General features: G+C 42.8%; 1 protein-coding gene across 3 annotated transcripts in view; it reads right to left on the bottom strand.

The window, feature by feature from the left end:
• The window catches only part of scaf1 (SR-related CTD-associated factor 1), an 81,018-nt gene extending 64,000 nt beyond the window's left edge, over positions 1-17,018 (bottom strand). Inside the window, exons 1-2 of one of the 3 annotated variants that reach the window (XM_063062849.1) lie at positions 16,906-16,974; positions 8,482-8,541 (exon numbers count right to left, since the gene is read on the bottom strand). The gene's annotated coding sequence lies outside the window, so the exon portion shown is untranslated. Of the gene's footprint in view, positions 1-8,481; positions 8,542-16,905 lie in introns of all 3 variants that reach the window. The other 2 variants (XM_063062847.1, XM_063062848.1) reach the window with 2 other exon arrangements.
• Between the last annotated feature and the right edge of the window lie 2,178 nt (positions 17,019-19,196).

Genomic DNA, 19,196 nt, shown 5'->3' with positions numbered 1-19,196 from the left:
GAAGTAAGGATTAGAACAGAAAACTTACAGCATTACAGTCCCTCAGCTATAGTGATGTGGACTGTCATCATTGTTGTTACGTGCTGTGTCCTATGATGTGGGCAATCATGTTCTTTTGATGACCACGATTGCTCTTGGCAAGTTCTTCTGCAGAAGTGGTTTACCATTGCTTTCTTCTGGGCAGCGTCTTTACAAGACGGGTGACCCCCAGCCATTATCAATACTCTCCAGAGACTGTCTGCCTGGCGTCAGCGGTCACATAACCAGGACATGATTATGCACCAGCTGCTCATACGCCCATCCACCACCTGCTCTCATGGCTTCACGTGGCCCTGATCGGAGGAGCAGGGGTCAGGGGGCTATGACTCACCCAAGGGCGACCGGCAGGCTAGCAGAGGGAACGAGCGCCTTACACCTCATTTGGTAGAGATCTATCTCCACCCCAGCACCCAGATATGGACTATCATGCTGTTAATTAACTCAATACAGTGAATTCCCGTTAATTAGGCTACTGGTTAATTGGGGCATGTGTGGGCACATGGCGAAGTGGGTAAGGCATTTGACTAGTAACCTGAAGGTCGTGAGTTCGAGCCCCAGCCGAGGCAGCGTGTTGTGTCCTTCAGCAAGGCATTTAACCACACAGTGCTCTGTGACGACACTGGTGCCAAGCTGTATCGGCCCTTGCCCTTCCCTTGGACAACATTGGTGTCGTGGAGAGGGGAGATGTAGTATGGGAAACTGCCGGTCTTCCATACAATCTTGCCCAGGCCTGCACCCTGGAGAGTGAAGACTTTCCAGGCGCAGATCCATGGTCTCGCAAGACTAACAGATGCCTTATCTTATCTTAATTGGGGCAGACACTTTTTTTGGGATAACTCTTAAAGAACAAAAACTAATCCGGAAAATAGTAGGGATTCCCTTTGTTTATTTGGGATACTATGCCATTTGATCGGGAAAGAAGACTGTTGCCAAACAGTTTCTAACTACCAGTAGTTGTGTGCACTCGTATGGCTGTTAGACACCATATCGTGCTTAGGGCAAACTATTTTTAAACAGCGTCAGTTGTGTTTATTTGTGTCCAAAAATCAGTGAGTTTTATCACTGGTAGTTGGCAAGAATAAGCAGTAAGACAATTCAGAACTATTTTGCTCATTGTGGTTTCAAGCATTCAGGCTTGGAGATGCCAAAAATGGCAGAAGTGAAAGTGAAATTAATTAAATATTTAAACAAATCAAGAACTACGAAGAACTTTGAACGTACAGATATAGACAATCATCTTGAATGTTACAATGAAAATGAAGATTTGGAGATGCAATTGTCAAAAACATTGTACAAAAGCACTCCGTGTCCGTGCTGATTTTGTTCATTTACAGTCAATCAAAAGAACACAGCAGTGCACACTAGGGTGAATTCCTCTGTCGAAAACTATATAAATACACAGTTTTATAGTACTATCATATTGGTAGTGTTCTAAATTGTTCCATATTTCACTCAAATACACAATTTTTTACTCAATTAAATGGTAGTTTGTCTTCTTTATACTTTCTTGACTATTTCCATGAAACTTTGGAATACTGGGGCAGCCACTTAATTGGACCAAAATGTACCAGTCCCAATTAATTGGAATCCATAATTCTATGCAAACAACAGGAATTCTGCAGATGCTGGAAATTCAAGCAACATACATCAAAGTTGCTGGTGAACGCAGCAGGCCAAACAGCATCTGTAGGAAGAGTATCCATAATTCTACACAGCTTTTCACAGAAACCAACCTACACTCTCAAACATCACCTGATTCATTGAACAGAGGCTTCAGAAGCTCCTTATCAGCAGATTAGGTCACTAATAGAGGACTGAAATATAATATACATGCTCAGAGGCAAAAAAACATTAATAGATAAATGCAATATGAAAGATACTGCTTGATGAAAACCACAGAAGACTTTGCAGAGCTGGAAATCCAGAGAAACAGCAACAAAATGCTGGAGGGGCTCAGCAGGTCAGGCAGCGTCTACTGAAAGGGATAAACAGTCACTGTTTCACGTCGAGACCCTTCATCAGAACTAGAAAGGAAGCAGGAAGATGTTGGCCCAAAACGTCGACCATTTATTCCATTCCATGGATGCTTCCTGACCTGCTGAGTTCCTCCAGCATTGTGAGTGGGCTTGAAAGTTCAAAGTAAATTTATTATCATCATACACACTTCAGGTTCATTTTCTTGCGAGCACACTCATTAAATTGAAGACGTATAACAGAATCAATGAAATACCATGCCCAACAGGACAGACAACTGACGTGCAAAAGGCAATAAAATGTGCAAATAACAGAAAGAGAAAAAAAAAATTATTATTATAAATAAGCAATGAATATCAATAACATGAGATAAAGAGTCCTTGAAAATAAGTCCATAGGTTGTGGGACCAGTTCAGTGATGGAGCAAGTGAAGTTACCTCCACTGGTTCAAGAGCCTGATGATTGAGGGGTAATAACTGCCCCTGAACCTGGTGGTGTGGGTCCTGAGGCTCCTGTACCTTCTTTCTGATGGCAGCAGCGAGAAGAGAGCATGGTCTGGGTGGTGGGGGTTCTTGTTGATGTGTTACTCCATAATCAAGCATGTGAGCAGAGACCACACTGGCGTGCTCAAATCACTCCCTTTATCAAAGAGAAGTAATTACAACCCAGTTCCACAGATGGCCAGACAGGTAACCCAGAGATACTTGCATAAAGAAGGCCATTAATGTGATCTATGAAGCAATGGCTTGTTTCAGCTCTGGCAGGGATTCAGGTACTACAGCTGGCCTCAACATCAATAGACAAGGAAGCAAATAGAAGAGCTTGAAAAATGTGCCTGGGAAATCCAGTGTAGGTAGCAGCAGACTGCACTGTGATGTTCCTTGTGGTCAAATCACTAGATCAGGTCACAGGTGGAAGATGTTCCTTTGGCTGAGACATCGGAACCCACTGCTGGTTATACAATCACATCGGTGAGGCATGAGCAAACGGAAGAAACAATTAATTGAAAAACTCTTGACAGATGACAGAAAACTGCAAGGAGCAACAGCACTGAAGCAGGATATTCGGCCCATCTACAATATGACAGTTTTGATTTCAATTCATTGATCAATGAATTTTCTGTCTCACATTCACTCAGATCACATTTCTTCCCCATTCTGATGTTTGGTCTGAACAACTGAATCTCTTGACCGTGTCTGCATGCTTTTATGCATTGAGTTGCTGCCACATGATTGGCTGATTAGAAATTTGCATTAACGAGGTGTACAGGTGTAGCTAATAAAGTGGACAGAATGTATGCATGGCTTCTTGGTCTTACTTTCTGGAAACATTTGTCTGACCCACAATTTAATTTCACCATTTAAAAATAAAGTTGTTATCCAGCTTCTCTTTAATTATTTGATTGACTGCATTTATTTCTAAATGGACTAAGTGCCACATCCCTGACAAACTTGGGTACAGAAATTTATAATAATCTACTAGACAACAGGGTGACCCATTGGGGCACCCTTAGAGAGAAGGGTAGTGTAGTCTGATGTGACCAGAATGAACATTAAATTTTCCTGAATGCTATTGGTATCACTTTGCTTTGGAAACTGAAGTAGAAAACCTCAGTTTATTAAAGAAGAATGACACGTAGCAAAGCAAATACAGCTCCTCCTCATTTAACAAAGGACACTTTTGATGGCATCATTTCTGGTTTATCTGCCACCCTTGTGCCTCTCATTGTCATTCTGGAAAGGTGCAGTCCTTTCATCCCCCGTCTCTTCAGCTCTTCTGCTGTTTGTTGTTTGTCTCTGATCCTGGAGACGTGCATGCCTCTCCTCCTCTGTCTCTTCTTCTCTCATCTTTTTTTGTCTTGACTCTTTGATCCTGGAGTCGTATGGCCCTGGCCTCATCCGATTCTTGTTCTCTCCCTCTCCTTGCCGCTTCCCGATGACGTTTGGCGTCACCTCTTGATCATAATGTCCCCCCATAGAAGATACGAAGCACTGACACCAAAGGATGCCGATTATTCTTGATGATGTGGTTGGCATTCTCCTAAATGGACGTGATATAGTCACTGCTGTCCTTTGACTACAGCAAAGTGTTTTATGAGTGTCTCAAAGTACGTCATTACAGTAAGATTTAATTATCACTTATTGATGGGTGGCAGCCAGATCTGTCCCATCCTGCACATGCTGATGGTGATGAGCAGAATGTGACCCCTCGAAATAGAACTGCCCTGCCCCTTTGCTCCGGTAGGTGTCGCTGCTGAGGCTGGCTGTGCGCATGCGTCGGGTTGTCGCGTCCTGATTTCCATGATGGCGGATCGGCTCTTGGGTTAAAAAGGGAGCCTGTTGATTTTGGCGAATGAGCAATACTATACGAATATATAACCCTGAACTTTGCCTGCATTCTGTAAGTTAGTGCATTTTAATTTGATTTAGCCGAAAGAAGTGCCGCTGTAATGCATCGTCTGTGCTAATTGGAGGTCACAAACAGACGAGATAGAGCATGAGAGTTTTGGTAGTATATAGATTAGTGACTAATTTATACACTCATTGCCCACTTTACTGATACTTCCTGTACCTAATAAATAGCCACTGAGTGCATATCATTGTCTTCAGCTCCTGTAGCCCTTCCACTTCAAGGTTTGGCATGTCCATTCAGAGATGCTTTACCGCATACCACCGTTGTAATGCATGGTTATTTGAGCAAACCGTTCTGTCCATTCTGCTCTGCCCGCTTTCATTAATAAGGCACTTTCATCCACAGAACTGTCATTGACTGGATGTTTTTTTCTGTTTTTTGCACCATTCATTTAAACTCTGGGGACTGTTGTGGGAGAAAGTCCCAGGAAATCACCTGTTTCTGAGACGAGACACTTAAATCACCCTGCTTGGCACAAACAATCATTTCACAAAGTCACTAAGATCACATTTCTTCTCCATTCTGATGTCTGGTCTGAACAACTAAACCTCTTGAACATGTCTGCATGCTTTTATGCATCAAGTTGCTGCCACACGATTGGCTGATTAGATATTTACATTAACGAGCAGGTGCACCGGTGTACCTAATAAAGTGGCCACTGAAGATACGTAAAGCTCAAACACATGAAAATCTGCAGATGTTGGAAATCCAGAGCAACACACCCAAAATGCTGGAGGAACTCAGCAGGTTAGGCAGAATCAATGGAAGTAAATTAACAGCTGATGGTTCAGATCAAGACCCTTCTTCAGGACTGAGAAGGAAACAGGAAGACGCCAGAATGAAAAGGCGGGGGAAAGGGAAGGAGGCTAGCAGGAAGGTGATAGGTGAAGCCAGGTGGGTGGGAAAGGTCAAGAGCTGGAGAGGAAGGAATCTGATAGGAGAGGAGAAGTGATTGGCAGGTGAGACAAGGTGAAAGGTCACAGTGGAAACAGAGGAAAGGGGGAGGGAAGGAGAAATCAATGTTCATGCCATCAGGTTGGAGGGTACCCAGACGGAATATGAGGTGTTGCTCCCCCACCTGAAAGTGGCCTCATCTTGGCAGAAGAGGAAGCCATGGACCGACATATCAGAACAGGAATGGGAAAGGGAAAGCTTCTTGGTCTCACCATCTGGAAACATCTGTCTGACCCACAATTTAATTTCACTGTTTAAATATAGTAACTCTCAGTGTACAGTTTTAAACACACACGGCTGCCGCTTTATTAATCTAATCTGAACAGGGTAGCCTGTCAGCTCCCTTCAACTTGACAACACTCGAGTAAAAAAAAATCCCTCGAGTTTATTGCATTTACTCCCTGAAGTCATCACGGTGCCTGTGAAGTCATAGGAGCCGGCGGGCAGACAGAGTGATGGAGTCACACTGGCAGTCCCGCTCTTTGACACAACGATGCTCTCACCCAGAAGGACAGAGCGAAAAGTGGCTCTTTCAGCTCCCTTCAATCTCCCCTGTTCACTCCGTAGCTGCGAGCACAGCTCAAAATGAACGTCATCTCCAATCACCCGATCAATGAGACACAGTACCTTGTTCGGGCTCACTTGTTAATGGTGTCTCTAGGTGTGTTTACTGACGCAGATCAGGAAGGTCTCTCAGAGAGCACTCTAATCTCGAGTGGGACAAGGAGGAGAAGCCGCTCGAAGCGTACACCTGCCACTGAACACGACTGGAGTCAAAGATTCGCTTTACTTCTCACAAGTATGTCGAAGCAGACAATGTTGTTGATGCTGTTAGCATCAAATCAAACCAGTAAGGATCATGCTGGGAAAGCGTAGCCACACATCCCACAACTTTCTAACCCTAACTGTGTGTCTTTGGAATGTGGACAGAAACCAGAGCTCTCGCAGGAAATCCACTTGGTCATGGGGAGAATGAACAAACTCCCTACAAACCGTGGCAGGAATCGGGCACTGCAATGCATTATGCCACCGTGTTGAATACCCCCCCCCCACCCCAGCTGAAAAGACTGCATGCTCATTATCTTGCTCTTGGTCTCGGCTTGGAAAATGGCCACTGCTGTACAGTAAGATAGTAATGGACATCAACTACTAATATTGATTTCTCCTTTCGGTAAAAAGAAATCTCCCCCCCACCCTTCCCTCTTCTTCTATTCCTCACTCTGGCCTTCTTACCTCTTCTTATCTGCCTATCACCTCTCCCTTTCCTTCCCTTCCCTTTCCTCCTTCCCTTTCTCCTATGGTCACTCTCTTCTCCTGCCAGACTCCACCTTCTCAGTTCCGCCAGCATTTTGGGTGTGTGTGTTGCTCTAAAGTGACTGAAACAGCTCCTCACAATTAGCTTCATGTCATGTACTCAGTGGTATCTACTTTGTCACAGCGCAAGAGAACTTTGCACACTAATCACATCTTGGCATATTTCCTCACACTCCTGGGCATCGGTGTTAACAAGCAGTAACTAACTAATTTGGGCATCACTTAGTGCGAGAATAACCTGACATCTCAACAAACAAACCAACAAGAGGATCACAACCATGTCGTGGTCTGGAGGCTCGCGTGCCTCAATGACCCACAGAGCTATGTTGGCTGAAGTCAGAGACGAGTGCTTTGGTTCTTGGTAGGGTCACCCATGCCAAACAGGTCAAAGGATAGAGGATAAGAGTAGTTCACCCGTCCTCAGTATTCGAGGTTTAGCTCAGGGCTAACTGACTAACAAGGCACCCTAAATTGTTATGAAAACAGCAATGAAGACTCCTTCTACATCTGAGTGTGATGGCACTTCTACATCTCCACTCAGGACTTGCATGGCTGACAGTAGTGAAAACCCCGAGGAAGCTACCGGCTCGCTGAAGGAAGCCCTGAACACCACCAAGACCAAGACCAAAGTTGATGTTTGGACTGTACAAACCATGTACAACACTGGCAAGCCAGCACAAATAACTGCAGGACAGGTAGGGATGGACGGCCTTCATAGCTGACCTAAACACCAGCAGTGTAACGGGCAGTAGGTACAGCAAACAAAGAGGGAAGAGTGTAGAGACATTGACCAGGTGCCAAGAGGTAAAATTAAAAAGGTTTGAGATGTGCAGGGTGTTGAGGCGGTGAGGCAGAGGAGAAGAAAGAATGAGGGTTTTCTGACCAGTCCGAAATACAAATCTCTTTCCAGAATCCCCTTCAGTGGGTTCACCCCTCCACATGAAAGGAGAAAAATATTAAATACCCGTCTCGGCATATACTCCTAAAATGACTCCAACCTTGGAAAATAAAATCCCTGGATGGGTGAATCAGGACTGAACCACAACATAATTGTGGCAGTTGTATGTCCCACTAGCACACAGAGTTCACTCAGGTCAGAATAACTCCTTAGCTGAGATCAAGAACACAGCTCACTATAAGCCAACGAACAGCAACCTGTCCTTGGCCAACCCATTTGAAAGGAAACCCAGACCTTTATTTGAGTCCAGTAGCACTCACATCTCTGGTGATGAAGTGCTTTGAGAGGTAGGTTATGCCTACAATCAACTCCTGCCTCCGCAACGACTTGGAACCACTACAGCAGATGCAATCTCATTGGCTCTCATATGTAGTAATTTCCTCATCTCCATCACAAATATTAGCCTCTTATTCCAGATTTATTAAATTATTTTATGTTGCTACAGTCTGGCTTGGTAGGGATTTGAAAAATTACTTTTTCTCAGTAGAGCCCAGTAATGAATCCCTTCTCATCTTCTGTTTATCAAGACCTAAGAGTCACTGTGCAGAATATCAAGGACTGGGTGATCATAAACACAAGAGATTCTGGAAATCCAGAGCAAAACACACAAAAATGCTGGAGGAACTTAGCAGCTATGGAGGGGAATAAACAGCCAATATTTAATATTTTTCTCCTTTCATGTGGAGGGGTGAACGCACTGAAGGTGATTCTGGAAAGAGATTTGTATTTCGGACTGGTCAGAATTCTTTGCTGGCGCCCCCTTTAGAACTTTCACCGGCACAAAATCCTCATTCTTTCTTCTCCACCACCTCACCTTGCAATTCGCCTACCGGAGCAACAGGTCAACAGCAGATGCCATCTCTCTGGCCCTACATTCCTCCTTAGAACACCTGGAGAATAAAGACACATACGTAAGGCTCCTTTTCATTGACCACAGCTCTGCCTTTAATACCATCACTCCAAATAATCTGATTCCTAAGCTCCGGAACCTGGGCCTTAGCACTCAGATCTGCAGCTGGATCTTCAACTTCATCACAGACAGGACCCAGGCTGCAAAAATAGGGGACAAGCTCTCCTCTACAACCACTCTGAGCACCGGTGCCCCACAAGGCTGTGTACTCAGCCCCCTGCTGTACTCACTGTACACCCATGATTGTGTAGCCAAGTTTCCATCAAACTCAATATATAATTTTGCTGATGACACAACAATTGTAGGCCATATCTCAGGTAATGATGAGTTTGAGTACAGAGAGGAAATTAAGAACATGGTGGCATGGTACGAAGACAATAACCTATCCCTCAACGTCAGCAAGACGAAGGAATTGGTTGCTGACTTCAGAAGGAGTAGCAGACTGCACGACCCAATTTACATTGATGGTGCACAAGTGGAACAGGTCAAAAGCTTTAAGTTCCTCGGGGTCAATATCATAAATGACCTGACTTGGTCCAACCAAGCAGAGTTGGCCCACCAGCGCCTTTACTTCCTGAGAAAACTAAAAAAATTTAGCCTGTCCCCTAAAACTCTCAACAATTTTTATAGATGCACCATAGAAAGCATTCTTCTAGGGTGCATCACAACCTGGTATGGAAGTTGTCCTGTCCAAGACCGAAAGAAGCTGCAGAAGATCGTGAACATGGCGCAACACATCACACAAACCAATCTTCCATCTGTGGACTCACTTTACACCGCACGCTGTCGGAGCAGTGCTGCCAGGATAATCAAGGACATGACCCACCCAGCCAACAGACTTTTTGTCCCTTTTCCCTCCGGGAGAAGGCTCAGGAGCTTAAAGACTCGTACGGCCAGATTTGGGAACAGCTTCTTTCCAACTGTGATAAGATTGCAAAACAGATCCTGACCCGGATCTGGGCCGTACCCTCCAAATATCCGGACCTGCCTCTCGGTTTTTTTGCACTACCTTACTTCCCATTTTTCTATTTTCTATTTATGATTTATAAGTAAAATTTTAATATTTACTAATAACTATTTCTAATATTTTTAATATTTAATATTTGTAATCCAGGGAGTGTGAAGCGCAGAATCAAATATCGCTGTGATGATTGTACGTTCTAGTACTAATTGTTTGGCGACAATAAAGTATAAAGTATAGAAGTATAAAGTATATTTTGGGCCAAGACTCTTCAGCAGGACTGGAAAAGAAGAGGGTAGAAGCATGAAGGGTCTCGGCCCTGAACACCAACTGTTTATTTCCCTCTATAGTTGCTGCCTGACTTGATGAGCTCCTCCAGTATTTGGTGTGCGTTATTTGATAATTCACTTTTGTAAATACGAATCAATACACACAAATGCTGGAGGAACTCCACAGGTATGGAGAGGAATAAAGAGTCAACGTCTTGGGCCAATGTCCTTCATCGGGATTGTGAGGCACCGGGGGAGAAATGGGAAGATGGTGAAAGAGGAGAAACCTATTAATTCTAGCTGAAGAGGGAAACTGAATGAGGAAGGTCTTGAAGAAGAATGAATTAAACTCAAAAATAGTGCACTAGCTCAAAATGCAACAATAGGAGGAAAGCTTTCTTACTAATATGCCCTGGGCTACAAGAACGGGACTATCATCCTCTTGGTTGAGTGTCTTAGAAAGATGGCGACATTCTTCCCTGATGTCTTGAATTGAAGGGTGCAGCTCCCTACCTGTGCGGTGACCATTTAATTAACAAGCAGGCCGAAATGCGGTCTCAATTTGGAATAGCACAGACATGTGCGGATTCCAGGCTCTCCAATCCAGTCCACGCAGCCACAGCAAATTAGCGCTTTTTCGCATTTATGTTTCAGAGCTGCTGGTTAGCAAGTGCTGGAATTTAGTTATGTTTCACGTTTGAAAGCTGTTGTAGCTCAACTGGTGGACAAATCCCAAATCACAACATTGAGATAAATTAGCATCAGTCCGGGATATAACATCAGCAAAAAAAAAATATAAAGTGTAATTTAAACTTTGTATATACAAAAGACTAACAGTCCAGTATTGTTTGTCACAATGCCAGAATCTCCAAAATTGTTATACAGACATAAATTGGAAGGAATTAACTTCCTGTGGTTGAGGCTACGGGCTAACAGAAATAAAACTTAGAAAACGTACTTTTGATGACCAAGCACCAACACGGGGGAACAAATCTATCTTAGGAACCAATTGGTTTGCGTGACTTATGCCAATGATCAAACAGATTTGTTTTCCAACACTCCTTTCTAAATTTATTTATTCCAGAGTGCTTTTCAAACCTGCTGCTCCAAGTTAGCAACACACATCAAAGTTACTGGTGAACGCAGCAGGCCAGGCAGCATCTCTAGGAAGACGTGCAGTCAACATTTCAGGCCGAGACCCTTCATCAGGACTAACTGAAGGAAGAGTGAGTAAGAGTGAGTAATCTCTTACTCACTCTTCCTTCAGTTAGTCCTGATGAAGGGTCTCGGCCTGAAACGTCGACTGCACCTCTTCCTACAGATGCTGCCTGGCCTGCTGCGTTCACCAGTAACTTTGATGTGTGTTGCTTGAATTTCCAGCATCTGCAGAATTCCTGTTGTTTGCTCCAAGTTAGCAAGAGGTTTATCCTGCTCTGGATTCAGTACCTTGGCTGAATGACATCTGCCATTTTTCAGTTTTGGCCATTCTCAGAGCCACGAGCCAGAGTGACTCTGAACTGTAAGACTCTGCAGTTTCTTTTCAACCCATCACCAGGTCTCTTATGCCAGCCAGATTAACTAAACCCCTAAAACACAAACAAAGCTTCCCTTCGCCGGGTGTTCAGTGAAACGCTCTCTCATTGTTCTCCCTCTGTGAGCTCTCTGGCCCTCAACTCTTCCCCCTTCTCCAGCCATTTATCTCCTTCACCAATCAATTCCCAGCTCTTTACTTCAGCCCTTCCCCAGTTTCACCTATCACCTACCACTTTGTACTTCTTCCTCCCCTGCCCCCACCTTCTTATTCTGCCATCTTCTGTTTCTTTCTGGTCCTGAAACATCAACTGTTTACTCTTTTCCATGCACGTTGCCTGACCTGACCTCCTCCAGCATTTTGTGTATGTTGCAAGAAGCCAGTCTGGCCCTCTGTCTGGTCTGCAATCCCAAAGATCCTTTCAGTGAATTGATATATTCTCACTTCAATTGTGAACCGCCTGCTACTTATCCTGAGACTGTGATCCTTGCTTCTAGATATTCCAGAGAGGAAAACTTTCATCCCACAAATACACTCAGTGGACACTTTAGTAGGTAGGTCTTGTACCTAATAAAGTGGCCAGAGTGTGCGTTCGTGGTCCTCTGCTGCTGTAGCCCATTGACTTCAAGGTTCGATGTGTTGTGCACTCAGAGATGCTCTTCTGCACACCGCTGTTGTAACATGTGGTTATTTGAGTTACTGTCGCCTTCCTGTCAGCTTGAACCAGTCTGGCCATTCTCCTCTGACCTCTCTCATCAACAAGGCATTGTCGCCAACAGAATTGTCACTCAATGGATTTTTTTTTTATAGTTTGCACCATTCTCTGTAAACTCTAGAGCCAGTTGTGCATGAAAATCCCAGGAGATCAGCAGTTTCTGAGATGCTCAAACCACCCTGTCTGACACCAACAATCATTCCAGTCAAAGTCACTTAGATCACATTTCTCCACCATTCTGATGTTTGGTCTAAACAACAACTGAACCTCTTGACCTTGCCTGCATGCTTTTATGCATTGAGTTGCTGCCACATGATTGGCTGATTAGAATCAGAATCAAGTTTATTATCACCAGCATGTGTTGTGAAACTTGTTAACTTAGCAGCAGCACTTCATTGATTGCAATGAAAATATAATAATATAAATATAATATAAACATAACATAGAAGTGAAAAAATAAAGAAATAAAATAAAAATAATAATAATAAATAAATCAATTACAGTATATGTATATTGAATAGGTTAAAAATTGTGCAAAAGACAGAAATAATATATATTAAAAAAGTGAGGTAGTGTTCACGGGTTCAATGTCCATTTCGGAATCAGATGGCAGAGGGGAAGAAGCTGTTTCTGAATCGCTGAATATGTGCCTTCAGGATTCTGTACCTCCTACCTGATGGTAACAGTTGGAGAAGGGCATGCCCTGGGTGCTGGAGGTCCTTAATAATGGACGCAGCCTTTCTGAGACACCGCTCTTTGAAGATGTCCAGGGTACTTTGTAGGCTAGTAACTTACAACCCTCTGCAGTTTCTTTCGGACCTGTGCAGTAGCACCCCATACCAGACAGTAATGCAGCCTGTCAGAATATTCTCCACGTTACATCTATAGAAGTTTTTGAATGTATTTGTTGACATACCATATCAATAATTACCAATAGATATTTGCATTAACGAGGTGTACAGGTGTACCTAATAAAGTGGCTACTGATGTACACTGTCAAGGTCTGTATGAATTTTTCACGTTTTCAATGAGAAAACTTCTTATTCTGTGACTCCTCACAGGACAATCTCCCACCCAGAAATCAACCTTTACTGCAAGCATACTATTCCTGTGAAACAGAAACTAGCCCTTTAAAATATTCTAGGTGTGGTCTCACCAAGAATCACACATGGTTTCAGTAAGAGTGGCTGTTTACCTGTCAACAAAATTATGGCTGACCTAACTATGACTGTGTGGCTAGGCATAACTCAAATGCCATCTATAAATTGGCTTATAATAGAATCTCAGATGGAGAATCTGTTGGCAGAATATCAGATGGAGATGAGAGGGCATACAGGAGGTAGATATACCAGCTAGTTGAGTGCTGTCGCAGCAACAACCTTGCATTCAACGTCAGCAAGACCAAATAGCTGATTGCGGACTTCAGGAAGGGTAAAATGAGGGAACACAAACCAATCCTCATAAAGTGATCAGAAGTGGACAAGGTGAGCAATTTCAAGTTCCTGGGTGTTAATATCTCGGAGGACCCAACCTGGTCCCAACGTATCAATGCAAGACAGCAGCTATATTTCATTAAGAGATTTGGTTTCTCAACTAAACACTCGAAAACTTCTACAAATGTACTGTGGAGAGCATTCTGACTGGCTGCATCACTGCCTGTCTGGGGGATGGGGGGGTGGGCGGCTACTCACAAGAACAAAATAAGTTGAAGAAACACAGTCATCCTCCGTAGTATCCAAGGCACCTTCAAGGAGTAATGCCTTAGGAAGGCGACAGCCATCATTAAGGACCCCCACCATCCTGGACATGCCCTCTTCTCTTTGCTACCATCGGGAAGTAGATACAGAAGCCCGAACGCACACACTGAATGTAACTCGGGTTTGTTTTTCCTCTATATTTATCATGTACTTCATAGTACTGCTGCCATAAAGTTTGCAGATTTCAGAATCAGGTTTATTATCACCGGCATGTGACGTGAAATTTCACAACACATGCCACTGATATTAAATCTGATTCTATAAAACAACTTCACCCAAATTCTCTCAATTAACAAAAACCTATCGATCAGTTATTTAAAACAGCAAATTGACTCAGTGTCAAGTATGATTTGTGGGATTTTAAATTGTTCAAATTAATGTTAAATTAGTCAGCTCCATCATGGGCACTAGCCTCCATAGTATTCAGGACATCTTCAAGGAGCGATGCCTCAAAAAGGTGGCGTCCATCATTAAGGCCCCCATCACCCAGGATATGCCCTGTCCTCATTGTTACCATCAGGAAGGAGGTGCAGAAGCCTGAAGACACTCACTCAACGATTCAGGAACAGCTTCCTCCCACCTGCCATCTGATTTCTAAATGGACACTGAACACATTAACACTACCTCACTTTATTTCTGTTTTTGTACTACTTATTTAATTTAACTATTTACTGTAATTTAGTTTTTTCCCTACATTATCAATGTTCCCTCTAAGGTATGCGTACGCACACATCTTTTGCTACCAGTGCACAAAAGAATTTAAACTGCACACAAAAAGTTATCTCCCTCTACCTCAATGGCATATTAAGCATATTTCACAATCGTACTCAATCACATTTCCCTTTCCCGTTTCTGATGCAGATGGTGTTGACAATATGGAGTTAGTAATGATTTGTCTGCAGGCTTATTTACACTGCTTTTATTGAAGAAATTATTAAGTGCACACATGTTGTCACTGGGCAAAAAAGTACGCAGCACAAGATTTTTGCACATGCTGGTCAGTACAAATTAGAGGGAACATTGATGATCATGTCACAAACAAGAGAAAATCTGCAGATGCTGGAAATTCGAGCAACACACACAAATGCTGGAGGAACTCAACAGGTGAGGCAGCATCTATGGAAAATAGTATAGTTGATGTTTTGGGCCGAAACCCTTCACCTATCACCCACCAGCCTTCACGTCCAGCACATAAATCTCCAAAACCATGATGATCATGTATTGCATTGAACTGCTGCTGCAAAGTTTACAAATTTCACAACATGTGCCAGAGATATTAACCTGATTCTGATTAACAAACCTCCAACACACTGCAGGTACAAATATTTCCAAACAACTGAAAGTTACCCTTTCAGTGTCTGTTACTATCAAAAATATTAATAAATTCATATTATCAGTCCTTCAGCTTTCAGGATTTTCATTTTTCTTTGGGATTATCATGTGTTAGCAGAATTATTCTCTTATATTTTACAATGTACTGAAGAGGGACTCAAGTTCACAAACTTTAGGGCTGTTAATTTAATACCAGAACTGCTATCGCACTCTTTAATTCCAATGAATCCAAATGGAAAGCTTTATCTTCCAATATTTGAATCTGTGCTATTTGATGCAGAGGTTAGGTATTTGGGGGAGAAATTTGGATCTCCTGACAGGAAGATCAACCCTGTTGCAGTTATCTACAACTGCAATCCGCAGTAATCTATATATTTCACCCCACACATCCAAAACAAAAATCCCTATAAACTCACCACAAAACAGGATGATAGATGGGACAACAAAGCAAGAAACTGGGTACAGAGCTCATTGGGTGCACTCGATACAAGTCAAAATTCAACCACAAGCAACAGAGTGGCGTCGAATGTGTGGTTACAGAGAATAGTGCAAAATACAAAAAAAATCCAGTGAGCGGGAGCTCTGTGGATGAAAATGCCTTATTAATGAGAGGTCAGAGGAGAATGGCCAGACTGGTTCAAGCTGACAGGAAGGTGACAGTAACTCAAGTTACAACAGAGGTGTGCAGAGAGCGTCTCTGGATGCACACCCTCCCCTCTCCACTTTAAATTACTTATCATTAAAGTCCTTTTTGATGTCTATTTTACTTTCACATCTAAAGTCAGAACTCACAGACTATAGTAGAGAGAAAAACCATAAAACCACAATCGTTGCAATCATCTTCAATGAAGTATAATTTTTTGATCCAGTCTCCAATATATACAAGGCACAATATTACCACCACATTAGTTAGTGAAGCCACTCCAAACTAACATGAGAATTATCACACAGTGAAGGATACATTAAGTTTTGGAAAGTGACACATTGCAAAGCATCTACTAATCATACAATCTTGTTGATCAAGCTTCGTTATCTAAACAGACATGTTTCATTTCCACAGACAGTGACATCCTTCAACCAATGAGGAAAAAATGCACAAAATATATACACGAATTAAAGTAAAATACCAGCTTATATCTGCACAGAAAATGAATCCTCCAAGAAATATTTCCGCTCACGTATGGCTTGTACAGGTGCAACAGAAGACGTGCATTCTTCAAGATTTTTGACAAGTTATACATCATATATTGCAGACCCAGGGCCAATATATGCTGATATTTTTCTGGGAGAAATATAGCCAGAAACATTAAAACTATTATAAACGTTGCCCCAAAGTTGACAGACGGAAGTACAGACAGCAACAGGATGGGGCCGTGATCTGGTCACCAGGGTGACTGTGGAATAATTCCAAGCACTGATTTGTGTTAAGGTGGGGGGTGGTTTATGGTAGTGGAGAGGGATCGGTAGAAAGTGGAGGACGGCAGATGATGCCTGTTTCTCCACACCTCTTCCCCCCTCCCCGCCATCACTAAGTTAGATCTTGATAATTGAGGAGTGAATAGGGGGAAAACAGGGGAGAAAACAGATTATCGTGGTATATAAGCATTATATTACTGTGGACTACAATATTTTACCCTCTTTGGCCAGAAATACCCGTTAATGCCCTGCTGTACTGCTCCCACTGCGATTAATAGATTCTTAATCCATTAGAGTCAAAATTCAATTGCGCCAGATTCGCACTACCCCCATTCCTTTTTACAGAAGTGAGTTTAATATTACCTTACATGTGAAATTCAAGCCTTATTTCCTCCACTGGTCGCTTTCAGGGGATTTTTTCCTCTTGCAAACACACAGCTGAACAATGGAGAAGCCACCATCTTACCACAATGCACTGTCCGATCTCCCGCGCAATGCGCAAGCGCGTACATCGCCCGGCATGCCGGACGTTGTAGTTTCACATCCCTCGTATTCACCCTGGCGCCCGAAGGAGTCTCTGCCAGATAAAGAACTGCAACTCCCAGGATGCGCGGCGCGCCGCCGGACCGGCTCCGGCTGGGAGGGGGGAGCCGAGCGGAAGCGGGGAAGGACGAGGGGAGGATGGAGAGGCACGGAAGTTGCCGAATGGTTACGGGGATGATCGAATAGGAGACTAGGGGCGGCGGGACCGCCGAATTGTGACGGAAATTCACGAAGCCGCAGAGTGGTTTCTTAAAGGGGAATGCCAGTGTTTTGCTACACCGTTACCCCTCTTATGGGAAGCATTTGAAAAATTACGCTTGAAAATGCTATGGTTGGGTTTTAGTTAACGTTTCTGCGAACATTTTTCGTACAGAAGTAAAATCAAATCAATATAATTTGAATTCCATGTCATCAGTAATAAAGAATTAATGTACTGGAGAAATACGCCATTAATGCAAATGAACGCACTTTATAGTAAAACAAATCCTTAAATTTATAAACACGAAAAAGGCTGCAGATGCTGGAAATCCAAAGCAACACACACAAGATGCGAGAGGAACTCAGCAGGTTTCCTGATGAAGGGTCTCGGCCCTAAACGTCGGCTGTTTATTCATTTCCATAGGTGCTGCCTGACCTGCGTTCCACCAGCATTTTGTGTGTGTTAATTTTAAATTTAGTAAGTGTTCACAGTATTTTACCTATAAGCTACTTTAAATCACTGAAAAATTTGATATGGTTTTTAAAATCTCTGTGTTTCATTGATGAACACAAGTTTCTCACCAAATTCAACATTTTTAGTTGGGGAAGGCTTTTAATTCACAACAAGCACCGGACCTGAGTCAATATGGTCAAATTCTCACTTTTGGACACGGAGGCCGGCTTCGCAGGCACAGCCTAATTTGAACCAGTTTAATTTTTTTATAACCAGTGTTAAAGATGTGAGATACACAACAGTATTTGTTACAGAGCTACAGCATAACGCAGTACATCATCCCAAGCAGTTTGAAAGAGTGAAGAAAGAAAGACCAGAAACCTGTAATTAGACCATACGACATTGGAAAAGAATTAGGTCTGTTCCACAACTCAATCATGGCTGATTTATTTTCCCTCTTGACCCCATTCTCCAGCCTTCTATTTTTGACGCTCTTACTATTCAAGGACTGTATGGAACATGTAATTATTTTTGGGTGAAGTATTTTCTTATCATGTTTTAATTACTGTGTGCTATTTACTATATGAGACTCTTTGTAATAATGCTTTGTTTACAAATCGTCCTGGTATATTGGGGCTGAAGGTCTGGCTCAGAACTTTGTTGGAGAGACACAAGAGACTGCAGGCACTTGAATCTGGAACAAAAATAATGTTGGAGGAACCACAACCGATGGACTTACTTTCAAGGACTCATCATCCCATGTTCTCGATATTTATTTCTTATTTACTATTATTATTTTATTTCTTTCCTTTTGTAGTTGCACAGTTTGTTGTCTTTTGCACATTAGTTAACATCTGTCCTGTTGGACTTTCATTGATTCTGTTGCGATTCTTGTATTTACTGTGAATGCCCGCAAGAAAGTGAATCTCAGGGTTGTATATGGTGACATACATGTACTTTGAGAATAAATTTACTTTGTACATTTTGTACTTTGTGGGTCAGGCAGCATCCGTGGAGGAAAATGGACAGACCAGCTTATGAAACCCACAGATCCAGTCTGACCTGCTGAGATCCACAAGAAAATCATAAATGCAAGAGACTCTGCAAATGCTAGAAATTTTGAACAACAACCACAAAATATGTGAGGATCTCAGCAAATCAGGCAGCGGCTATGGAATGAACAATTGATGTTTTTTGGGCCAAATGTTGACCGTTTCCCTCCGTAGATGCTTCCTGAGGTGCTAAGTTCCTCTGGTGTTTACCTTGTTGCTGGAGAACTCTGCCACTCAAGGCTGAAATACAAGATCCCGTTATCAAGTGCCACCGGCAAGGTGGGTGGGGAAATTGAGCACCTCTGGGAAATAATTAGTGCTACTAAATACATCAAAATCATGAGGGGTGTAGATAGGGTAAATACAGGCAGGTGTTTTCCACTGAGGTTGGAGGAGACCTAGAACTA

This window comes from Mobula hypostoma, chromosome 11, assembly GCF_963921235.1.
Source record: "Mobula hypostoma chromosome 11, sMobHyp1.1, whole genome shotgun sequence".
Classification (NCBI taxonomy): Eukaryota; Metazoa; Chordata; class Chondrichthyes; order Myliobatiformes; family Myliobatidae; genus Mobula; species Mobula hypostoma.
Note: the sequence above shows the minus strand (reverse complement) of the source record. Positions and strands in the feature narration are given on the sequence as shown.